The sequence below is a fragment of the Rhipicephalus sanguineus genome, chromosome 7, assembly GCF_013339695.2.
Source record: "Rhipicephalus sanguineus isolate Rsan-2018 chromosome 7, BIME_Rsan_1.4, whole genome shotgun sequence".
NCBI lineage: Eukaryota > Metazoa > Arthropoda > Arachnida > Ixodida > Ixodidae > Rhipicephalus > Rhipicephalus sanguineus.
This window is the reverse complement of record NC_051182.1, coordinates 24,366,640-24,393,590: the sequence shown is the minus strand read 5'-3', so window position 1 is coordinate 24,393,590 and position 26,951 is coordinate 24,366,640.

Genomic DNA, 26,951 nt, shown 5'->3' with positions numbered 1-26,951 from the left:
GTCTAAAACCAAGAAAAATACAGAGAATGTTGCCGCTCATTCGTTGGGAAGACACTGGGCTCAGGATGCATAACTCAGTGGAGACCTAAGCCGAAAATCGCCAAAAATTTCGCCATATCGCCATTCATAATTTTAGGTCGCCATGGGCCTCTCAAATTCGCCAATTTGGCGAAAAGTAGCCACCATTGGCAACCCTGGTAGCGCATTCCGCCAACGAATTGGTAGCCCGCCTTCGGCAACCGTCGGCGTTTTCGCAATGGATGACATTTTCTTGTTGTTTTATTTGCACATGTTTAGCTTGTGTTCCACCTACTATACGCAGTGCTGTAGCGCGACTGAATTAGTTATTTACTTCTTGTTCATTTGGATACCCCCCAACAAAAAGAAAGCCTGTATTCCTGCACGATGAGTTCAGATAGGACTTCGTGCACTGCGTGCTCAAATATTCGTCCGCATTTCTTATTACTTGCACGAGACTAATGAAAAAAAGGCCCCGTTATTTCTGGGACCAAAGTACGTTTTTCTTGCGAATAATGTCCGCTGCCTTCCGTCAATCTACTATAAAACGCAACACAAACGCTCAAGATAACGTAAAGAAAAAAAGATGTGCCTTCAGTAAAGTGTGGGATCGGGCTAGTTGGTATTCCATTATTAAACTGCTCATCGCAAAGATTTCACACGGTACATAAACAAACGACGAGGAGAAGCGCAGACTTCCAACTGATTTTTATTACAAAAACGCACACATATATAGGCTACAGACCAGAATAAGATCACATGCTTATCCAGGCACTTAAAACAAAACAAAAACCAAAAAAAAACCTAAAAGGCAAGAAAGAACCCCGAAAAAACCAAGATATCACCTTGGGACACCACGTGCCGAAGAATTCAAATACGCCAATTCTTTTTCCGATAAGGAAATGGACGGTTTACTGATGCAGCTTCCTTGAGCTATTGTTGCGGGCTCAAGTATGATCCTAGTACCTTCGTTAGGCTGCGTCGCGAGAACACTTGGTTTTTTCGAACAAAGGCTGGCATCCGCATTCAGAACACTGAGAAGCCAAAAAACCGTCCCTCCCCACATTTCTTACTTTTTGGCCATGTTCCTGTAGTCTTACATTTAGGCACCTGCCTGTCTGACCAACGTACATACCTTAGTCCACAAGACAAGGGTATACTGTATACAACTCCCCTTGCACACTCAACAAACTTTTTTCGGTGCTTAATTTTGCAATGGGTCGCGGTACTTCCTACAGGACTAGTTCGGACGCACAACTGAGACAGTTTATTCGGCGCGGAAAAAACTACCGACGCACCCGCTCTTTGGCCTATCTTTTTGAGTTTATGTGAGATGCCGTGTAGATACGGTATCACTGCAACCCTCTTGGGATTTGTTTCCTGTGAAGCGCCCCCCGTGCTACCTGTGTGATACCGTATCTACACGGCATCTCACATAAACTAAAAAAGATAGGCCAAAGAGCGGGTGCGTCGGTAGTTTTTTGCGCGCCGAATAAACTGTCTCATTTGTGTGTCCAAACTAGTCCTGTAGGAAGTACCGCGACCCATTGCAAAATTAAGCACCGAAAAAAGTTTGTTGAGTGTGCAAGGGGAGTTGTGTACAGTATACCCTTGTCTTGTGGACTAAGGTACGTTGGTCAGACAGGCAGGTGCCTAAATGTAAGACTACAGGAACATGGCCAAAAAGTAAGAAATGTAGGGAGGGACGGTTTTTTGGCTTCTCATTGTTCTGAATGCGGATGCCAGCCTTTGTTCGAAAAAAGCAAGTGTTCTCGCGACGCAGCCTAACGAAGGCACTAGGATCACAATTGAGGCCGCAACAATATCTCAAGGAAGCTGCATCAGTAAACCGCCCATTTCCTTATTGGGAAAAGAATTGACGTATTTGAATTCTTCGGCACGTGGTGTCCCAAGGTGATATCTTGGTTTTTTCGGGGTTCTTTCTTGCCTTTTAGGTTTTTTTGGTTTTTGTTTTGTTTTTAAGTGCCTGGATAAGCATGTGATCTTATTCTGGTCTGTAGCCTATATATGTGTGCGTTTTTGTAATAAGAATCAGTTGGAAGTCTCCGCTTGTCCTCGTCGTTTGTATGTGTACCGTGTGAAATTTTTGCGCTGAGCAGTTTAATAAAGATGTGGCTTAGCGTGAAATTACAACGACATAAATGTAAAGCACGTTGTTTGGATTAATTTTGACCATCAGGGCTCTTTAACGCGTACCTTAATCTAAGTACACGGGTGTTTTTGTATGAATTTCGCCACAAGTTAAAATTGCGCAAGGCAACTCGGTTTTGCGATTTCCGGGCCATTCCATTTTCTGTTCTTTTAAGGGGACAATTTAAGTACCAAAGTGTCAGGCGTGACTTGACAGAAATATTTCTGTGTAGTGGGACTAGGACCGTACACAACTAAAGCTCGTCGCGTAACCTATAACGACAGTCCCGAAGTGATACACCTAACCACAACGCGCAAGTGCACGGGAGCGTTTTTTTTATACCACCGAGCTGCTAAAAGGCTATATTCACATACATAAAAAAAGAGAGAAAAACTAGAAAAAGGAAGCGAGAGTTGTCGCTTCCTTTTTCTATTTTTTTCTCTCTTTTTTTTTTGAAAGTAATGTCTGGCCCCCAAACTGGGTGGGTGGCCCTTGTGCAGCGGGTTCGGCAATGGCCGTTTCATTTCACTTACATCCTTTGAAGAAGGCTGGTCCTCCAGCCGAAACTGTCAGGGTAAAATAAATATTTGTTTCCTATATTGTAGTACGAAGTCTTTCACAATTTTTATTACGGTAGCCAGAAGAAGTTCTCGTTATCCATATATATATATCTACAGCTTCAGTTGATCCTCGCCATTTTGTGGTTTTGTACTAAGTTGCGTATTTGGGCCGGTTGGTTGGTACATGTTCAACGATACGAGAAACAGCGCGGAACACGTACGGGACAATGAAAGAGACGGACCAAGCGCTTGGTCCGTCTCTTTCACTGTCCCGTACGTGTTCCGCGCTGTTTCTCGTATTTTGGTTTTGTATCTTGATTTAAAGAAAACTTCAGTTGTAGCTTGATTCTTCGAGATATTAGTCACTCCAGTGATAGGCCTTCTTTATACATCAATTTGATGACATTGCCCTGCTAAGAACTGTCAAGAATATTTGCAAGCCACTTCTAATGAATATATAATTCCGCGGCCTTTTCAACAAAGTTACGAGGAGTGCGTCATTATATTTGTAGAATCCGCTAGTATCAAGCATCCGAAGCTGAATTACTTTTCGGCACAGTATCATGTATCATACATCATGAAAAAGATTCAATGTATGTTTTTACATGCACTTCCTGTGTATAAAGAACATGAACGTGTATTGTCAGATGTTTCAAATAAATACTTGTGAAGCATTTTCAGAAAGGTGCTGAAGAAATGTCACGGAAATCAATATGTTAAAATAACAAAGGATGCATTTATTACACGCACATAAATATAACAACCCCTTTTTGACATATTCAGCGCCATATAATGTTGCTACGCGCATTGTGGAATATTCTTCCCGACACAAAGCAAAAAGTTAGTGCTGGAAAAAAGATGCCAGGAGCTCGGCACGTACACGGAAACTTAAGTGGCTGTTTAACCAGATTACGTGAACGGACTCAACTGAATGCATGATATGTCATGACTGCGATAGATGAGATAGAAAAAAAAACTGCTTGGAACAGCTGAGTGAGATTGCTGTTGTGACCACCGCCAACTAATTTGCTGCGGCTGCTGCCCCAACGGAGCCGCCGGCACCCGTTTCCCCTTCCCTACCCTTCCCCGCCCCGTCGCACCGCAGAGGCCGCAATTGCAACTAGGGCCAACACGCGCTCTCCCATAGAAAGCCGCCCGACGCGGTAGGCCGTACCGTGCGCTTTCTATCCTGCGGTCGTGTTTCTGGCAAAGGAGCAAGAGTTGCTCGCCCACTGCTTGTGTACGAGACAGTGTATTGTGGGAACACTCCACTGTGCCTCACTCTACACTATCTCGAACATTTCTTACATCTTACAGCATTTGGGCACATACTGCGATTGATGCGGAGTGTTATGGATGATACTGCATGCAACCTTTCCAGCAGCATGTGCATTTGAAAACTTCGCATTGTTCAAAATGACACTTAGTGGAACCGGCTTTATTCAGCAAACTTTATCCTAAAATGAGCAGTTGGGCGAGTCTATGTGTATTCATAGTTAAAGAAAGTGTTGAAAAAAAAACCCACAGCACAGGGAAATGAGAATGAAAGGCACAGGATGATGCGCTACTAGCAACTGAAGTTTAATGCAAACTGAAGAAAGATATACAAGCAAAGTATGAAAGAACTACAAAATTAAAAAAATCACGCAGTCGCAGAAAGAGTAAAAACATGTCGAAAAAAGCCAAGCACGTCTTAAACTTCAGTTGCTAGTACTACGTCATCCTGTCCCCGTCATTTCTATGTGTGTTGTGGTTTTGTTTTTTTACTTTCTTTAACTATGAACTTAAGTCCTGACTGCTTTACAACCTCTGTAAGTGCGTGGTCAAATTTTATTCAACCTCATGGCATGTCAAGTCCTAGGATCAAATGTGCCAAGCCATCAGCCACAATTTATAGAAAATTTTTAATTTTGGGCACGTGATTGCCTAATTTCAAGTTGACCTTGCAGCCATAATTCTGGGCTTAATTTTCAATGTGGTATTTATGCATAAGCCATGAAGTGAGGAATTAAAGATGAACAACTTTAAGTTGCAGATGGCACTAGCTGGCATGAATATGTTGTAAACATAGATGTACACATTATGCATAATAAAAGTATTGGTACATTGTAGTCATGTGATAACGGCGAGAGGCTCCCAAGTATAATTCCAGAAATTTACGTTAGTTTTCAGATATCTGTGAGCAAATGTGTGCAGCAGTATATGAAAGCAGCGTTGTCATTTTGTGGGCGTTGCTGAATGCTTTTATAAATTGTGGTAAGTGGATCTACAATCAATTTTAGACTTTTTTTTGCAGGAAACTCAACTGTATGATCATGTGTAGCATGTTTTGATGCCATAGTGCAAACTAATGCTATAAAAAAACTACAACATGCCTATCTGCATGGTTGCATATTTTGTAAAAGTAAAGCTAGCCTTATTGTACTAATTTAGTTGCCTTCATGTGTAGGCTGACACCAAGTTCCTTGTGCATCCCATTTCTTTGTATTCAGCTTAAATACTGACACTGTGAAGTGCACATGTCAATAGGCATTATGAGATGGTTTTACGCACTACTTTCATGTTGCTTTACTGCTGTGAATTATATATAGTGCTTGGGCTCACCGTATATGTTGTTCCATGTGTTCAGTATTGGGTGCAGGTTCTGTGCACAAAAATCTGAATATACATATGCTTACACTGACATGAGAACTGCTATTGTTTTGATTCCAATATAATAGTGCAAACACTGTTTCTTGTATCAGTTGAGGTATGACTACAGTGAAACCTCGGTGATACAATCACAGCTCATACGAAATTCGGGTTTATACGAATTTTTCGTCGGTCCCAGCCAAGGACCCATTGGCCTGCAATATAATGGAGTTCGGTTGTTGCGAACCCATTTTCACCCAGCGACGTTTGATACGAACGTACGCTACCGCCCAGGTACGATGAGGTGCTGTCCGCGCTGTCGCAGAAGACGCGCCGAGCACGTGCGAGCGCGGGAACGTGAGCGTGGGCATGCTCGCCGCATCGCCAAATCGTGAGAACCATGGTGTAAGAAAAACACTTTTCTTACGGTCAGAATAAACCTTCAGAGACGCGTTACGGCCTCCGAGATGGTGCGCGCGAACCTTTGAGGCTCTTATGTGCTTCCGTGTGCCTTCGCGTTTAGATTGCAGAGGACATTAGTGCCATGCTTTGTTTTTCTAACGCGTCGACGCGGACTGCTGTCGTTGTACTGTGTTTACACGTCCCTGCCTCGTGCATCAGACATCCTACGAAAGGTGCACGAGGACCGAAAGAAGGCTAGCACGGTCTTGGCGAAGGAGTGAGGTCTTACAACATCAACATGCGCGACCGTTGAGGTCGCACTTGTGCGGGCACGGACGCGAATCTCCCAAAAAACACCCCCAACACCTCCACGATAACAAAATCATAACACAGGACCGTGGTTCTGTAATTTTGTGGCCTTGATCGATCGCGTCAAAGCGCTTCTTCTGTTACTTTTGCTGCGGTACTCTTTTGTCGTGCAAAAAAGCATACTAAAATTTGGAAGGGGCTACTGCTGCCGCGGGTCACAACGCACCTGGTTCATCAATTAAATACGCGCTTACAAACCGTATATGTACGAGTGCAGGTATGATTGCCGACATCTAAACAATTTGCAGTGGCTTAGCTCGGCTATGCCAGGATATACGTAGCGTTAGCAAAGGTTCAGCTGATTATTCTGAGCTTTCCCGATTGTCTAGGATTAGCTTGATTGTCATGCTTACTGCTGCTCGAATGACACACACAGGTTTTAGTATTATGTGGCACATGCATATTTATTTTTGCTCAATGTCAGGTTGCTTCTTCATTCTTCGTACGCTGAACTGTTAATTGCCAGGCAACTACTTCGGCATCCGAGGACATAAGCTTCTCGGCTCTTCTGCGCCGTTGAGCAGCATTTGCGTTCTCCTCCTCCATGTCGTTACCCACCTGCAAACGCCAGTCAGAGGTGCTATGAAGCGGCACCAGAGCACTGTCAGACGGCGACTGCACAGCGAAGGCGAATAGCTGCGCGTACCGTGGCTACGACGTCACCGCTCTCGAATGCGCAGAGCAGCAGCGGCGAGTCGCGCGAGCCGGCGCCAGTCTGTCTGCCCGGCTACGACGTCACTCCTCCCGCTCTCCGCCACCAGCAGCGTCGAGCCGCGCGCGGCGGTGGCGGAGAGTGCGTGAGATGCCGGCTCCGCACTGATCCTCGCGCATGCGCAGCACGGCTCATGACGATCCACGCGAAATCGGCTCCGGCTAGGCAAGTGTAGCTGACGCTACAAAACTTAACTGATAATTATTCGGGGTTCTTCCTGATGTTACCGAGGCCCTGAAACACAATAAATGGAAATGTACGCCAGCATTCTTTTCTCGCATGCTAATTTTCCATGATTTCTGATGATGCGAATGTCGGATGATACGAATATTTTTGGTAGTCCCGTGAGATTCGTATCACCGAGGTTTCACTGTATTTGTCGTGCATACAAAAGGAAGAAATGAACTTCTGTATGCAATAAGAATTGGTGAAACACTTCTCGCTCTATGTAAGGGCCTGTGTTTTATTACCAACAAGTAGGACAGATGATTCGCACATTAGAACACATTGTGGAAGAGAAATAGGTGACATGCAGTTAGGCAACAAGTCGTCACTATGTTCTAACGCAGGTTGGGTGATATTTCATCAATCGTGGCATAATTGAAGGTGCCTGTTGTAAAAGTGAACTTCAACGTAATGTGCAGGTGGACGAGGGAGCGCACATATGACCGAGTTTTTCCAGTTTTCTACCTATTTGCTATAGTCCTCGTGTTTCTGTGTTATGTATGTAAAATTCTGAATTGTGAACAAGCCAACCTGTCTACAGCTGTGAATATAGTGTACTAGCAATTCAAACGAACCATTAACGCGGTGGTGTGATACCTAATAATAACGGTTAATTAGTAAGATAGTAGGTAGTCTACGAGTATGAAAACAACTAAATGGAAAATATCAGTTATAGAGAACCACTGTATGCCACGCTAAAGCGCGAATTGCAAATAAGTGCTAATTGCGGAAATAGATTATCGTTCAGCTGCTCAGAAGGCGCTGTTGCTCCTGCTTAGAGCTCGCTACCGTAGGCGCGCTTTAATTGCACCTAACATTGGCGCGTTACAATATCCTTGTAACTGTAGCGCCTGCGCGTGTAACTTATATATGCTATGGAAGCGGCAGCCGCGAGCGCGCCGACGGTAGAAGAGAACAGAGAGTAATAGCTAAGCGCCTCAGCGGGCCAGCGGGCCCAGCGCACGAGCGGAGATGCCAACTGCGCATGCGCGGCTCGCTGGGGCCATCAGCGTTTTTACGGAGCGGACCGCTCAGCCGCTGGTATCCTCTGCTCAGCGGAGCGTGGCCAGCGGACCAGCGTTTTCGCGAGACAAGAGGGCTACCCCCAACACAAGCGGCAGCGGCATGTTGTCGGCGATACCCGCCAACATAGCGCTCGCTCTACTCCAGGCGAAAAAGTCGCGGCGCTGATTTTCAACATAAGAAGACCTCTGAAGACGAGGGCATTTGGAGATGACCTAAAGTGGAGATGACCTAAAGCTCGTGTTGATCTTTTATTTCGAAATTGGAGACAAGAAGACACAAGAAACTTGAGAAAGTATAGGTGCTACTTTGACATCTTTTTCGTACAGAATACATTTGATCGCGCGTTCAAAGACGTGCAGAGAACTGCATACATTTCGTGTTTTTCGCAAGCGCGTCTTGTCGAGACGCGGTCAGCTTGGCTGCAAAACGACGGCGAAACCTAGTGGACGCACCTTCACGCTACGCTCAACTGACTCCACAGCGGAACGCGAAGCGCGTTCTACGTTCAACGAGCGGGGCGACGCTAGGCCGCTTAGCTATTACTCTTCCTTTCTTCTCGCGCTCCGCTGATCTCTCCGCTCTTCCGCTGGGCCCGCTGGTCCGCTGAGCCGCTTAGCTATTACTCACTAACGATGGACACGGACACGCTCGCGGCTCGCGATCAGTGGCCGTTGACAGTGAGTTGCGGCCGAGTCTTGGAATGATAAAGACGTGCTGCTTAGCGTGTCGTCCTCGTCTCTGAGGGGTGGTGCGCGGCGGCTGGCCCAGACCCCTACAGTGCAAATACAGGTGGCCTTAGAACAGCTCAGAACACGCTGCTGCAACTGGACGCGTGCAGCTCGCGGCAGAAACTACTAAAATTGCCCCACAGCATACGCCCATGGAATGCACATACGTTCGGCCTACTGAAGATACCTTTGTCACGCTGGTATCCACGAATTTCGGGCGAGCGAAGCATTGTCGATATATGGAGAAGCACTCAAGAGGGCAGACGTTTACCATTTTTATAAGGGCACAGCACGACGAACCGAAGAATTCCGAGCCGAAGGTGTTCACTTCGGCCTGCATGATACCCCACAAATTATGTAGTGTCCCTACGTAAGCTTAAACACAGGCCGATGGTTCTTTGAAGACGACTGGAAGCAAGAGTACTCTCAGTGAGTTGACAGTGGAATTCAGGTTGTGTTATTTCGATTTTACCGCTGAATCCATCTTCGGGATACCTTTGACGTGAAGTGTATTATCCAAAGGTTAAATGATCGTGTGCATTCTCTGTCAAAAGAATAATAGTGTTAAAACCCTCAGCTATAATCCAACCTTCATGGTTCACGAGGGGCCGCTCTCCGACCTGTTAATTAAGAACTTCCTTGCAAGTCGATCGGCGCACGCACTGATCAAGTCAGCAAGAGATCCGTCGCGTTAGAACTCAACGCCACACGCAAGTTTTATAAGATTTGAGGCCAGTTATGACATTCAAAATTAATCGAAACAAGCGAGGCGCAAGAGGGTGCGATACCGAAAAGGCAGTGTGGCCAAATTTAGGTTACGCTCGAAGGTGCACGGGCGCGCTGAGTTCAGCAGACGACTGTTGGCCTCTACCAGAAGTGAGTCATCTCTTTGAAAACTCGCAACAAAGTTTTTCTATCTATCTATCTATCTATCTATCTATCTATCTATCTATCTATCTATCTATCTATCTATCTATCTATCTATCTATCTATCTATCTATCTATCTATCTATCTATCTATCTATCTATCTATCTATCTATCTATCTATCTATCTATCTATCTATCTGTCTGTCTGTCTGTCTGTCTGTCTGTCTGTCTGTCTGTCTGTCTGTCTGTCTGTCTGTCTATCTATCTATCTATCTATCTATCTATCTATCTATCTATCTATCTATCTATCTATCTATCTATCTATCTATCTATCTATCTATCTATCTATCTATCTATCTATCTATCTATCTATCTAGCCGCCTACGTCTGGGCGCTCTCCTGGTCGTCTCCATAACTTGTAATATACCAAAATTGGCATAGCAGGGGAGCAGTGTATGACGAACACGACTGACATGACATGAATAACGCAAAAAAAATTGGCCAGATCCCACGTGTTGTGGGAATCGGTTTCATGCGAAGCAGTCAGCGAGTACTTCTATGCAGCATTTTATGGCTTTGAGCCAAGTGTTACGAGGTGGATGGACGTGTTCTTGTATGTCTAGTAGTTGTGTGCACATCGTGGGCTTACCAGGCACGTCGCCAACACACGCGTTTAGAGGGTAACTTATGGTGCAGCGTGACGTCAGCCCTCACGTTAGAATACATATGCCAGTATTATCGAAACTAAGTACACTTTTTGGTGCACTTAGTTTCGATAATACAAACTTTGACCGCAAGGAAAGTGATAATAATAATAATGGTTGGGGTGTTATGTCCCAAAACCACAATATGATTATGACAGACGCCGTAGCGAAGGGCTCCGGAAATTTTGACCATTGGGTATTCTTTAACGTGTACCCAGATCGCACAGTACACGAGCATCTAGCATTTTGCCTGCATCGAAATGGGACCGCCGCGGCCGGGATCGAACCCGCGACGTTAGAGTCAGCAGCCAAGCACCGTAACCGCTACACCGCCGCGGCGGACGCAAGGAAAGTGAGGAAGTTGAAGACAGAACAGCCATGGAAGACGCTCAACTACCATCCACTCGTCCACGTGGTCCGCAACGTGGATAACGCAAAAACCGGGGTCAATGCTTCCTACAATAAATCTGCTGAGAGAACCAGGCCTTTCATCATTACCGGTGGTTTCAACATTGATTTATCAATATCCAACAACGATTTGGTCCTTATACTGCGTGAAAGACGGCTTGGATGTGGACAGGGTATCAAAAGACCTCGCTGCCACGTCCACGACAGGAGGCATCATAAATCATTTCATCGTAAGAGGCGTCCAGGATTTCCACCAGTTGCACCATATCTCGCACTTCACTACACTTAGACTGCTCATAGCCGCGATCACGAACGGATCCGATTAGCAAGTCCGGTCCAGCCGCTGATGCTCACTGATCACGGTGATGATGACCTTGTTCAAGAACTGTCAAGACCCCTTCTACACATACACACGGGTTCGTGAAACGTGCGTGCGTTCTCCATTATAACGAGCAAGTATAAGCATAACAACTGTAACTGTGACTGCAACGTACGTGCAGTGCTCCTGCACGTGCCACTCGGCTGTGTGCATATATAGGGAAACTTCCCTGAATGAACCTCACTTGCGAGCTAACGGCTGTCCTGTGCATCTCTGTTCCTTCTTTGTCCTGTTCGGATTGGCGCTATCCAGTATTGAAGCATATAAGCACTATATACCAGCATACCGCGTCTGGCGCTGGTAACACCCATGTTAGCATTGTTACGCAACTGTAAACATCTGGTTATATAATACATATGCTCTTCAACAGATGAGTGTGCGTACACCAATTCCACATTTCTCTAGCGTCATTCCGTAACGTTTCGCTCACTGTGAAAAATTACGCCACATTTACCATCACGCGCATGCTTCGCATTATATCGATTCCCACGGTACGTGGGATCTGCTTATTTTTTTTTTCAGTCTGTTTATTAACTATTGTACACAGTGTCAACGAGAACAAGCGCATCTGATCGAAACACCGCTCATGATTTATGTTGGCTACTGGCCAGTAAGGATGCTATGTCTCTTGCGATTCGGCGAAGCAGATCCGTGACGTCAGCCGGCAGACGCCCCGCCCACCAACGAGAGTGAGAACCGGCCTCTGAAAAGAGGGCCCGTGAGAAAACAGCACCTTCGCGCTCCACTTGTAGCCTCTACGCGGCGCGCACGACTGCAATATTTGGCTGAGCAGTTTATAGCCCTGTCAGCTTTCCGCAGGATGTTTTTTCAACAAACCCAAGGGGTTTGTTGAACCCAAGGGGTGCACCCAAGGGGTGAACCCAAGGGGTGCTTGCTAAACTCAAGGGGTGCTTCATGACCCCTTTAAGTACTTCTTTATGACTAATTCATCGTCTGTCTTGTTAGTAGAAGCGCGCCGTCAGAATTACTGTAAATTTGTTGAGATTTGTGGTGTTTCCTTTAAGGAGAACGTTGACAATGAAATACAATGTTGTATTTAATGTCATACTGAGAAAAGGGATTTAGCATGTGCCACAGAGTTAGAAGTCATCACATGTAACTGTACAGGCGACTTTAGGTCACTCTACTATTGCCAAGCACTGGCGTTGCCGGGGGGGGGGGGGAGGGGACGGCAGGGGGTTCGACAGCCCCCCCTAAATCTTTCAATTTTCCATGTGTAGATGTACAGGCACACATACAAACGCACGCACAACCATACATTAGGTATGGCGTAACGGCCCCGCCCCACACCCGAAAAAAAATGGCGCAGGCCTGCGCGGAAAGCGCAGCACAGTCACAGCGAAAGCTGGAAGAGCGGCATTTCTAGAGCCCGTTATAAACTCTCTTGTGGCTACTAATACAAGTACATTAGCAACGTACCCACTACGGCACAAATCATAATTTTTGGGAAGTTGGGAAGCACCCACCACGACATTATTCGTTATTCTGCGGAGAAGCGAGGTACCATCTGTAAGGCATTATGTGCATTTTGTTGGTGCGACGGTCGATGACGATGAAGAATTATGGCTGGGCCAATTCTAATGGGTTGGAAGCTTTAAACGACCCACTAGTTACGTAATTCATATTGTGTGACGACCGGTCGTTATTTAACTGTCCCACCACGCTTTATACCATACGTTAACCGGAGAAACGGAGAGCGAGAGAGAGACAGAGGGAATTAACTTTATTGAGACCCCGAGGAAATGGATGATGGGAGCCTTATGGGCTTCCTTGGCAACCAATAGAAGTACACTTGCGAGGGACCCTCTACGCTATAAATCAAAATAATTTTTGGGAATTAGGGAAGCAGCCACTATGCAATTTTTCGTCATTCAGCGGAGAACCCTGGTACTCGCTAAACACCTGTAAGCCATTATGTACACTTTGTTGATCCTGTGGCTGATGACGATCAATTATCGCAGAGGCCTTTGTAATGGGTTGGAAGTATTCAACAACCCACTCGTTGAGCAATTCGCGTTGTGTGACGCCCGGTTACAGAATTCGTGTTTGTGTGACGCCTGGTTGTTATTTTACTGTTCTACCACGCTACATTACATATGTTAATGTGGTTCCTTCGCGACATGAAGCCTGTATAGGGTCCTTTTGCAACGCAGTTTCAAGCACCGGCACGGCTCAAGATGTACTCAAACGAGTGAAGAAAATGCAAATTCATTCAGGGGCGAAAACTTTCTTTTTTAAATTACATTCGGGTACTTCATCGGTGCGGACCTTCTTGGAAGAACGGGGTTTTTACATGCCGTGGGGTTCTCATTGTTTTATCTGTAGAAAACCGGAGACAATAGATCACGTATTTTTGCACTGTTCGGAAGGGGTCTACTTCTGGGATGTTTTACAGAGAACGCTGAAGAAAGAGTTTCCTCTGCATCCACTTGGAATCAGGTTTTTGCGGATAGAAAACGAGGATGGGATGCCTTTTGACCTTATTATGCTTCTTGGCCTCCGCTGCTTATGGCGAGCGAGTGGGCAGAACAGCGGCAACACCGGAATGACGCTAAATCGCTGCCTGTTTTTCACGCAGCTTTTTGGATTCTACCATGGATTGCTCTGCGGTCACGCTGCCTTTTCGTCCATGCTGCCTCTTCTGCAACAAGAAGATGCTGTCGATTGGGTGCGTTTGGTCTATCCTGTCACATCACTTGAAGTTGACCCTGGGACGCCGCACGGCTTTAGCGACGGACTCCCACGTGTTCCGCCTTCGACCGACGTCTCCTCGCATCAGTGGGCAGAACAGCGGCAACACCAGAATGACGCTAAATCGCTTCCTGTTTTTCACGCAGGTATGTTATATTCCTGATGCCTATAGCTATCGTTCCGACGACCGCTTCTTATTGCTGCTGTTCTGCCCGAACAGTCTTGTTGTTTGTTGCTGTCGTGTTTTGCACTGTTTCGATAGCCTTCTCTTGAGTGGTGACGTCGAACTTAACCCCGGTCCTAGAGGTGTCCCTTCAGCTAATACTGCTAAGGCAACCGAGGTTAACACCTCCGTTGCGAGTAGCACTGGCAGCTCAACTAGTTCCCCAACCGACATGGCTAATCTTCTTGCGCAACTACTGGATGGCCAGAAAAAAATTGCAAGCGATATTGCCGATATCAAGGAAGCATTTAACTCGCGGTTCGAAGCCCTTGAGAATCGTGTATCTGCACTCGAATCTTCCGCAGCTATTACTAATTGTGGTGTGACAAATGACACGCTTAACTCTGAAATCGCGTCACTTAAAGAATCTGTCACCAAACTCAGTTTAAAATCAGATGATTTAGAAAACCGCTCGCGCCAAAACAATATTCTTTTACATGGATTATCGAAACTCGTGATGAAAATACCGACTCTTTGCTGAATGCTGTAACACAGGTGCTATCTGAGCGCCTTCAGATACGATGCCCAGATATTGAGCGATGTCATCGCATAGGCAGATCGCGTGAAGGGAGAACACGACCAGCCATAATGAAAATCTTTGATTACAGGGAAAAAATGCGCGTCCTGAAATGTGTTTCGAAACTGAAAGGGTCCGGTCTGTACATAACTGAAGATCTATCCCCGAATGTGCGCACCTTACGAAAGAAACTGTGGGACGCAACTGCTAGTTATCGAGATAACGGATCCAGAGTAAAACTACGGTATGATCACGCCTATATTGATGACGTGCGCTACATCTGGGACAATAGTACAGATTCCTTAAAGCGTGATTCTACTGGTGCCACTAAAGAATCGTTTGCTTCAAAAACTAAAGCAACTTCTCGTTGACTGCCAGGGATTTCTAAAAATCCCAGTATTTTGTATTTAAATGCCAGAAGTATTGTTAAAAAGCTCGTGCCTTTACTTGCTCTTGTTACGTCGTACTCTCCCCATGTAGTGGCCATAACGGAAACCTGGCTACATGATGGAGTGTTTGATAGTGAATTTACCCCACCCGGTTATGTAGCAGTACGCAATGACCGATCAAGTGGTAAAGGTGGTGGTGTAGCGCTACTGATTCGTTCTGACATCAAATTTTTTGTGCTCCCCGACACACCAGATGTTGAACTAGTTTGGTGTAAACTATGTTTAAATAAACTGTCAATAATTGTTGGTGTATGCTATCGTGCACCAGGTTCTTCCTTAGAATATTTACAAAGGCTTAGCACATTTATGCACAAACATGACTTCGGTACCTCAGAATTTGTCTTTATGGGGGACTTTAATGCACCGGGTATTAACTGGCAAACGAAAAGTTGCACTGGGCAAGAAATTTCTATTTGTAGGGAACTTGTATCTATTTCCCTAACCCTGGGCCTCACTCAAATTGTACAATCTCCAACTCGCCACAACGCTCTCCTAGACCTCGTTTTCCTCAGTTCTCAGTTAGTTCAAACAGCATTTCAGTGCGACGTAATTGATGGCATTTCCGACCACAAAGCTGTGCACATATCGCTTCCATCCCGTCTAATTAAACAGCAGCCTAGCATTACACAGTTTCATGATTTCGTTCATGCTGATGATGCCTCTATCACAGATGTGCTAGCTTCCAACTTTGATTCTTTTCAGGCACTTTGTAGTCATGGTCACGTTGACACTTTAGTCAGCGCATTTGAGCATGTCGTGAAGTTATGCATTGATCAATTCGTTCCTCTCAAAACCAAAAAAAGAAATCCGCAGATTCCATGGATGAATCGCAGCTTGCTGCAAACTTCACGTCGCGTTCGTCGTCTGCGCCGTTTGAAAAAAAAACCGGTAATCCAGATGTTATCAGTCGCTTTAGCACTGCTGTGATAGATCTGCGTAAAAAAATGGAATGTGCTAGGAACTTTTATTTCCAAATTGAACTTTCAGCATTATTAAAATCTAACCCACGCAAATTCTGGTCTTCTATTAACCCCGCTAGAACCGATACAGTTTCCTTTATATTAGATGGCACGGCAGTTTCAGACCCTATTAAGATAGCTAATGCGTTCAATATCTATTTTCAGTCAGTGTTCACGCACGACAATAATGCTCTCCCTTCGCTTAGAAGTTCTAATCCAGAGCTGTCCGTCGACGATCTGGTAATTATCACAGAGGGTACCCTAAACTTCATTCTCAAGTTAGATACGAAGAAGTGCACTGGCCCCGATAATATTCCGAATAGCTTTCTGGTGCGATACGCTTTGTGGTGTTCACGTTATTTGACCATCATTTTTAACAAATCTTTGTCTTCAAGTACAGTCCCCGAGTCCTGGAAGTTAGCCAAGGTCCTGCCTCTGCATAAATCAGGAAACAGACAACTCCTCTCCAACTGTAGACCCATATCACTTACTTCCAATTCTGGAAAGCTGCTCGAACACATCATTCATAAACACATAACTGAGTTTCTTGAATCGAATAATCTTCTGTCCTGCACACAACATGGATTTCGTCGCGGCTTCAGCACAATAACGCAACTGGTGGAATTTTCACATGATATTATTAGTAACTTAGATTGGTGCGCATCGTTCACATCAGAATATGCGCCCGCGGAGAAGCCGGTGTTTCCTCCGTGGTGCATGTACCTTCCACAAGTACGCCTAACAATTCCAGGGCTGCAGAAGAAATCAGCTTTATCCACCCCAGCACTAAAACAATTGAGCCTACTTTTCTTGCACGAAACCTACAGTAACCACGTACACATCTACACCGATGGGTCGACCACGGCGTCCAGTTCCGGCGGTGCGGTGGTGATACCAGCACGAGAAATAACCCTACGACTCAAAATATCCCATGTAACTACATCTACGGCGGCAGAACGTACGGCTTTGCGTTGTGCCCTAGAGTACATCGATTCGGAGAAACCGAGCAAATGGGCTGTTTTCTCCGACTCGAAACCGGCGTTACAGTGCCTGCGGTCATCTCTCCGACGCGGATGCCATGAACAGCTTACGTACGAAACTCTCAAGATTCATCACCGCGTCAAAGAAAAAGGCCACGAGGTTGACTTTCAGTGGCTACCTGGTCATTGCGGGATCAGTGGCAATGTTTCCGCAGACAATGCTGCTCGCACATCCCATCAAGAAGAGACCACCGTTCCGATTCCTCTTTCCAGGACAGACGCTGCGAGGCAGCTTCGTCACCTGGCACGTAGTCTCTGTTTGGCGGAATGGAACAGGCCAAGTATACGACGTACGAGACTCCACCAAATAAACCCTACGCTGGAACTCCGACCTCCATCCGGACTTCGTCGACGTGAAGCTTCACTTCTTTGTCGGCTTTGGTTGGGTATGTGTATGCCTTCACGAAGGCATACACAACATTAATTGGAATCACCGACAGTGCGGCATGCGAGGTCTGCAGTACTGAGGAAGACATTGATCATCTGCTATGCCGCTGCCCTCGATTTGCCTCCGAAAGACGAACTCTTTCTGATGCGATGCGACGATTGGACGATCGGCCGCTCTCCGTGCAGATGCTTCTGGAGCACCGTCCCCATCGCTCGTCGGCCCGCAAGGCAGTTAAAGCACTTTTGTGCTTTTTAAGGACTACGGGCCTGTGTGAACGCCTGTGAGCGCTTGTGAATATTTTTACAGTGCCACCGCCACATACATGTCAGTGCATTTATTGATCATTTCCTTTTTTTTTCGCTCCCCCCTCTCTCTCTGTCTCTCCCATCTTTCCACTCCCCTTCCCTTTCCCCCGGCGTAGGGTAGCCAACCGGACTGCTGTCTGGTTAACCTCCGTGCCTTCTCCTTTTCGTATTCCTTCCTTCCTTCCTTCCTTAGATATTGGTAATCAAATTGATGCATTATTTATAGATTTCTCGAAGGCTTTTGACACCGTTATACACAGCAAGCTTATAGGTAAACTAGAGGTACTTTTAAATAATCCGCAATTAATTGACTGGTTAGCAAGCTTTCTAAACTCACGCTCTCAATTCGTCTCATTCAATTCCAAGTCCTCGTCAGCAGTAGAAGTTACATCTGGTGTCCCACAGGGCTCCGTTCTCGGTCCCCTATTATTTCTGATTTTTATAAATGACCTTCCCAGCAATATTAGGTCCCAAGTTCGCCTGTACGCCGACGACTGTGTACTTTACCAGGTAATTACTTCTCCTAATGATCATGCCATACTTCAAGATTCTTTCTCGCAGTTTTGTTCTTGGTGCTCGGATTGGCAGATGCAGATAAACTTCCAAAAAACAATAGTTTTGTCTTTCACGAACACCCATTCTTCATCACAATATGCATACTCCTTCAACAACATCGCAGTTCCCCGAGCACAGACATACAAATACCTTGGCGTTATGTTCACATACAACATACAATGGTCGCATCACATAGATTACATTACATCTAAAGCATTAAAAAAAGTTAGGTTACTTAAGACGTACATCATCTGCATCGCCAAAATCCACCAAATTACTAATGTACAAAACACCGATCCGCCCTATATTAGAATACGCTTCGTGTGTGTGGAATCCATACAAAGTGTGTGACGTGAATAAAATTGAATCTGTCCAAAGGAAATCTGTTCGCTTCATTTTTCATCGCTACGACCATGATTTTTCGCCCTCATCTGCAATGAAATCTTTGAAGTTATCTCCATTGTGCGCTAGGCGTGATATTGACTCTTTGAAACTTTTGCACTCTTATGTTCATTCATCATGCCGGGTATCTAATGATAATTACATCGTGTATTCTAATGCTCTTGCAACTAGACGTGGTCACAATCTTAACATAAGGCCATTCTTCGCACGTACTAATATGTTCAAATACAGTTTTTTTTCCGAAAATTATTGTCTACTGGAACGATCTACCCGGTTCTGTTCGTGAAATGAATATGTCAGATTTTTTGGAGGCACTTGAATGACATTGTTGTCCTATTTTTTTTTCTTTTTTTCATTTATGTACCCGATTGTGCTCAAGAGGTGGCGATATTTTGTTCTGAAGAAGAACTTGTTGTGATGTTACTGTTATTCTTTCCTATTGTATGTACCCCACTCCTGCAATAGCCCTGCATTGGGCTGCAGTATTTGAAAATAAATAAATAAATAATGGCGGGGTTTCACTGCGACCCTGACAGGCGACCTGCACGTGTGCTTTTTCGCGAGAACATTGTTCAATACATAGATGTGCTCCAACAACTAGACTTTGTTCCTGACTGGCTGGCCAGGGTTGAACCTCTGGCATACCCTAAGGAATTTTAGAAAGCCAGTCCCGTAATTTATTTTTTATTATTTTATTTCCTTTATTTTTTCATCTTGACACATTCTAGTAGCAATGTGTATTATTACTGTAAGTGGTGTCTGTTATTGATGTACATGCGACGTTAATAAACCGGCAATAAAGAAAAAAAAAAACGGCATGGCTCAGAGGTAGAACACTGGGCTCCCACGCAGAGGGCCCAGGTTCGAACCTCGTTCCATCCCGGAAATTTTTTCTCATTACCTTTTTTTTCTTATTTCGTGCGATAGCGGTTACGGACACCGGCGGCGGCGGACAACTACGGCGCCAAAAACGGTCGTTGAAATGATCTCATAACAGCTTTCGCTGTAAAATTTCTGGCTACGCTACTGTGTCCATGGTACGACACATTTGTGCAAACCTATTCTCGTTAAATCGGTACTCTGCGCAAAAATTGTCGTTTCTTATACGAGTGTTGTGTGAATTATAAATATCAGCTTTGTAAAACTGTTATTTGGGGTTTCTACAATGGAAATGAGGTTAATAAAGTTTCTGACTATAGAGTAACGGCAGAAGTAACGTCCGTTACTTTTTATGGTAACTGTAACGGTAAGGCGTTACTTTTTTAAGAGGTAACGTAGGGCGGCAACGCCTTGCTTTTAAAGACGATAGTTTTTCTTGGGATACTTAAACGGAGAAATTTTGGTCGGTCTTTCTGTTTGTCGACACGTCCCTCGATTCAGCCACTCGGCGAAAGTTGAACCACTTGCCCAAGGGCCAGCCGTCTTGAACTGGTACGGCTGTTCATACTTGTGAACGTTGTCGATGAAAAAGTAAATATCACGCATATCTGAGGCGCAACATCACTAGGTAATTATTAGGCGGTGTGTTCCTTTAATAGAAAATGCATACATACGTAATTTTAAAGACCCAATTTCTTAAGCTGCGCTGAAAATGCGACTGCGCTGAGACTTGCCTTCCTCCGTGCCCTCTGCACGAGCTCATTGTGTTTCGGTTTCGGTTCTGTATTGCACTGTACGAATGCCATGGGGTGGTGGTGAAAAACTTTACTTTTGAGAAGGCCAAAAAGGTAAAAAAATATTTTAAAAAATGAAAAAGCAGCGTTGTGGGCGGCCTTCAGGCTGCCGCTTGTGGGCGCCGCTCTGGCATTCCTGTTTTACCCAGGCGACGTGTAAATAAAAGAGTGTGTGGAGGGTACTCGTTGAGTGCAGACGTTTCTTCTGCTTCAGCGCTTCGCGCCAAACCGCGTGTTCGGGCTTGCTGGCGTCCCCGCCGGTCGCGTTTGTCACCGCCGGTCCTCGCCTGCTGCTGCGCCGGGACTACCAGCCCGGAACACAGCACTCATGTTTCCCGACGTATTGCCAGATGGCGTCCATATCTCACGCAGCGCCTCTTCTATCGTCTTTATACGACATTTGCCGCGATGCACGTAGATACGCGGCCAATTTTTTTGTTAGCGTAACGGTAAAGTATTTAGTTACTTTTTTTTTTCGGTAATGCCTACAACACTGGACTCAGTGCCGACGCTCGCCTATAGCTGTCTAACGCGCTCCCCGCTCGCCGTGCGAGAAATCACGGCCAGGGTAGCGGGGAGAAACAAAACGCGCGTTGAGTTTTTCTTCGCATTTTTAGTTTTGTTAAATCGTTACCATTCCGCGGGAGGGCGACTGTAGCCCAAGCTCAACGTCGACAGGCGAATGCAATGCATTTTGGTGCTTTGGTGCAGAGACACGCCAGCGGGAGGCGAAACGCCTTCGCACGCTCACGGCTTGAGCTACGAACTCTGCCTCTCGCGTTCCTGAAGCGTTCTGTCGTAGCGTACTCATGAGCACAGGAGTAGCTTACCGTATTACTTATAGGCAGCGCACACCTAGTCGTTTCTCTCCTCAAATGACGACGCTATGAAAGAATGCGTACAGAGTGCCAGTGTTTATTATATGCGTTTTGGCGCCATCTTTGCGTGGAATTCGCCGTATGCTGTGTCCGGGTGTATGTTAACTAACAGACCTACCGCAAAGACTTAATCATGATCATGGACGTTAGTCGTAGGGATGAGATGTGCCACCAGGCGTCCACGGGGGCGCGTCCACATCAAGCGGTGCTATATCTGCCAAACACCAATAAAAATTCTGAAAGCTCTCGTATGTCAATGTAGAATAAACATTCAACTATACCTCTGCGAGCACACGTTTCACTCTCGTGCTATAGCGATTGCTATGACGGAGGGATCAACCATGTTTTCTTTCTTATTTAGTACAATAGCGGGCACGGCCAGCGGCGGCGGCGGCGGCGGGCAACTACGGCAGTGTCGTTGTGATCTCATAACAGCTTTCGCTGTAAAAAGTGGCTTCCAGGCATGATGTACAGGTGATATTCTCGACGCCCGAAAAATTGGTAGTGTTGTGTCGAAAAGTTAACGTGCATAACAGTGATGGAGACCCCATGGATGGAAAATGCAGTGTTGGCGTTCACGCGTTACAGGTAATGGCATTACCGGTAACAGCGTTACGTTTTTCAATGACTTAGTAACGGACTCGTTGTCATTCGGGAACTGTAGCGGGGAGCGCACTTACGTTACCAGTTTTCGGTAACGCGAGGTGTCACGTTACTAGTTATTTTTTATTCCATTTATCCCAGGAGTTTTATACAAAATTCATTCGTCTCGTGGAAGCCACTTTCCCAGAGCTCGCCTCGACGTTCTTTTGTTGCAGCGGTGGACTTCTGTCGACCCCCCTGGCGTCGATAAAGCAAACCTGCACAGGGTCACTTTGTTGCGCGGGGCAAATTGTTATGGGAAGCAAACTGCTGAAATGTCTTCAAAATATCTGCTAGTCGCAGCTACTGTGCTATCGAGGTTCAAGTTGTATAGCGTCGATGAAGCGAAGCGAATTTGGTGATTCGAAAACGTCAAAAGCGAGCTGTCGAAATTTTCTTGGCTTGCTGACATCAAGACTCAGGTCACAGCAACCCGCCTGAGCTCCAATGCAACCGAGGATGACTTCTTCCGAAATGACTTCTCGATGTCATCGCCAACTGAGGATTAACAACTGTCTCGATATTTTTTGTGGCGCATGACTTTGCGCTGAGTGAGCTAAAGCAAAATTTCCAGACTTTCACCAGCTCTTCCTGAAAGTGAATACACACTGAGCGCCTATTTAGCGTAGATGGGGACATATTCACTAAGAAGCGATCGAGGCAAGCTGTCCAATGAGAGCTTTGAAATGCAGCTGTTGCTTACATTCAGCAAGTTATAGTTACAGTAGAAAGTTGTACCTGCAGTACTCTAACACTGCTTAGCAACTTCGTCGTCAAATTAAATTTGGTGCATGCTACCTGCAACTTGAGCTACGTTTCTGGTTATTGAATTCGTGAAGGAGCGAGGCTAACACCCTGAACACCTTCACGTACACACCCGCAACATTTCTTCTAAAAAATGTTCTGAGCGCAAGTACTTTTTCCTGGAATTATGCCAAATTAAGCATTCTTTATTGCTCGAGAATTTGCAGATTTATTTTGTTAGTAGCAGCATGCCGTCAGAATTACTATAAGTTTTTTGAGATTGTCCTTGCGGGAAGCGTTGGTGACGAAATCAATCATTTTGCGCTTAATGTCACATCGAGAAAAAGGACTTCACAAGGTGCCACAGGGTTTTAGAAGCGATCACATGTAACGGTACCAGCAACTTCAGGCTACTGTAGTATTGCCAAGATACGGGACATTTGTGCTGATTATTCTCGTTATTGTTCTTTGGACAAAACGTTTTATGTGAAATATAAAAATCAACTGTATCAAATTGTTATTGTGGGTTCCTGCAGCGAAGGTGCACTGATAAAAATGGAGTAATGGAAGAAGTAACATCTGCTACTTTTTTTCAGTAAGGGTAAGGTTAACGCGTTACCTTTCTTTAGGTAACGTAGGGCGGCAACGCCTTCCTTCTTTTAGCATAACAAATAATGATTTAGTTCCTTTTTTCGGTAACGGTTACAGCACTGGTAAAACGTAACGCCAAACATATCAAGAAATTTGTTAAGTGCATGATAGAAGTAGCTTATGGGATTCCTCTGTCCTGCGGGGCATCCTACATTAACAGACAGACAGGTGCTTTAACCAAAGGGTTTAGGAACACCGGAATTTGGGTAGTTGTGCTGCAATCTAGTGGCATCTTGCTCAGTACTGCTCTGACTGTAAGTGTGACGCGAATTTTAGTTTCAACTATTTTGGCATACAGCAGGGACAAAATTAAGAGAACTGCTGTAGAAGCATACAGTATGCTGTCGGGAAAGTTTGGCGCATACGTGAGCTCTCCGTCGATTGTACTCACAGACAAGCAGGTGGAATTTCTAGACAAATATGATAAATGTGATCGACGCACATGTTTTATATAGAATTTTGATATTTCATTTTGTTAATCTACATTTCCAAGAGAAAAATGCACGTGTTTTCAGCATTGTTAGCATTTATGTTTGCCCATGCGCGGTTTGCCCAGAATGCCCTATCATTTTATGCAGAGGGATGGGCAAAAAGCCCCCCCCTATTTGTCTTTTAGTTTCATTAAATCAGTTGTTAGGCGCGCTCTGTCTGTGACGTTCTTGTATTTCGTCTCTGTGAAATTTGCAGCGCAACGTATTTCATTCACTAGGAAACTCGCCAGCGGAGAGCCGAATACTCCGATACATACGAGCTCGCGGTGCCGAGGTAATTGCGAGTGGAAAGCCGAGGACTCCGACTTACGAGCTCGCGAGGCCGAGGATTCTGGCCATCGGAGAGCCGAAGACTCTGAAGTTCGAGCTCGCGAACCCGAGGCAGCGCGGCAACGAAGGGCTGCTGTCACTACTGAGGGAAGCAAGGGCCACCGCGAGAAGTGCCCTAAGGGCAGTGCCTAAGGGGCATCATCTCGCATGGACAGCGTCGCTGTGTGACCAACTTCATGGATTGCATGGACCGTGGATTTTGTAGCGTTAGCTGCACTGGCCGAGGTGGAGCAGATTCGCGTGGCAGTCTGAGAGCCGTGCTGCGCATGCGCGAGGAGCAGTGGCGTCACACGGCGCACAGCGGGCGCACCGGAGCTGCCACCGCCGCGCGCGCCTCGCCGGTCTGGGCATTCCAGAGGAGTGACGTCATAGCCGCGGCAGACGCACTGGCGCCGCGCTCGCCCAGCTGTGCGCCTCCGTTGCGCAGTGGCCGTTTGACGCTGCGCCGGAGCCGCTTGATAGCGCCTCTCATTACGCGCGCATGCGCAGACGTATCAGTGGGAGTATAAGTATAGCGGGGAGGAGGAGGAGGAAAAGAAAAACTGAAGGTCAGGAAGGTTAGCCACTTGTCAGATCGACTGGCTGGCGTTTGCCAGTGTGGTATAGCCATGGAGAAGGAGAGCGCAAATGCTGCTAAGCGGCGCAGGAAAGCGGAGAAGCTTGACAACCAGGAAAGCTAAGGATAATAACCTGAACCTTGGCTAACTAACGCTACGCATATCCTGGTATAGCCGAGCTAAACCACTGCAAATTTTTTTTTACTGATGCTTTATATAGGGCTTCTTATATTTATGGCCGGCAGGTAGGCGCCACGGTTTTACCACTCGTTAGCTGTCTTGTGTTACAGTTCGCAGCATCTCGCACAAAGAGCCACTCCAGCGTTCCTGTATGGAGCGAGATACTAGGCCCATAAGTAGGCATCGGACGGGACATAGTGGCGCAAGGTCTTGCAGTTGGAAAAAGCTTTGCTTGGCAACGTGCAAAGACCTGGTCCAACAAGTATCGCGTTTATATATGCTCTCTGCTGCACACTTCACACCAGAAGAATTACGGCATGATCGTGATTGGCATGTCCGCTTCTCATGGAAGGTGACGGCTTTTGCACGCTGCCGGTTTTCGTGTGCCCCAGGTTGATCTATACTGCGTATGTTACTCAGTCGTGCAGTTGGACGTGAAACTGCACTGCACGAAACTCTTCCTCCGCAAGAGGAGCGCAGAGAGGCTCTATGACCAAAGATTCCCGTGACAGGGCAACATGTCGCGTAGAGTGCGGTTTATTCATCTCGAACCCAAAACTTGGGTTCGTTTGTGACGCACTCGGGAGTCACTGGAGTAGGACTGGTACATTCGCGGGGCTGAACGATAGAGCGCCTGGATCAGGGAATTCAACTGTATTAGCGTCTTAAATTGGGCTGGTTGGTGCATACTGATTTGGAACGAAGAAACAACGCCGGAACAGGACGAAAACGAGAGGACACAAACACGACTCGTCTGCGTGCTGTTCTAGTGTTGTTTCTTCGTTCCAAATCAGGGAATTCAAACGCCCGTTTCGTAGGTTATACCACGCGAGCTGACTTGACACACGTGCAACTTTTGCTGTACAAGCTTGGAATTGCTAAAATTTCGCAATTCTACAAATTTTCGATGAATAGAAAGGACATACGCTTTAGCAGCCCGTTTTCTCGGGCTAGTAGGTTCATATACTGTGAGTGATGTCCGCCACCGTGGTGTAGCGGTTACAGTGCTCGGCCGCTTACCCAAAGGTCGCGGTTTAGGTCGTGGCGGTCGCATTTCGATGGAGACAAAATATTTGCTAGAGGCCCGCGTACTATGCGATGTCAGTGCACGTTAAACAACACTAGATACTCAAAAATTCCGGAGCCCTCCATTACGGTGTCCCTCATAATCATATCGTGGTTTTGGGACGTAAAATTACAACAATTATTGTATCTACTTTGAGTGAAGTTAAAGGCAGTCTTGCTCGTTCTTTCTGCCTGTTATCGTCTTTCCACAAAGCTTTAGCACCACTCAATAATGAAGGGAAACCGAATTTTTTTCGTTAAACCCGAATCGAACCTCTAATTTCAGCTCGTCCGTAGAACCTGTGCTGAACGCAGCTAACTCCATACTTGACTTCTGTTTATAACCTGCCACCGTGGTATAGTGGCTATGGCATTCGACTGCTGAACCCGGCCGCTGCTGATCCCGGCCGCTGTGGCCGAATTTTCGGTGTAGGTGAAAATTCTTGAGGCCCATGTACTTAGATTTAGGTGCACGTTAAATAACCCCAGGTGGTCGAAATTTCCAGAGCCCTCCACTACGGCGTTCCTCATAATCACATTGCCACACACGCTCCTTTCTTTCTATGTTTTATGTTACCGGCCGATTGCACGTGTAGCTGCTGTCTCCCGCAAACCGCGCCAGAATGTCTTGGAACATTCGAGGCACAATATTAATGAGAACTAACAGACAATAATTCCAAGGAAAGCATAGGAGATGTTGTTTGTAGTAATCGGGATATTAATGTCAAGAAAGTAAAGTGGACGAAAAGATCACTTGCCGCCGGCAGGGACCGATGCTGCGGCCTTCGAGTAACGCGACCGATGCTCTACCACTAAGCTATGGCGGCAGTCATCCACCCATCCACTTTATGGGATATATACGTGCATATAAAGGGACCCAGAAACGGTTTTGACGATTTTGTACGAACACATTGGGCCGGTAGAGCAAGTCCTAAGGATCATTTACAGACCGATTTAAGCTCTGTGCGTAAACTGTGTAATTTATTACAAGCCTTTAAAGCTGCGAAT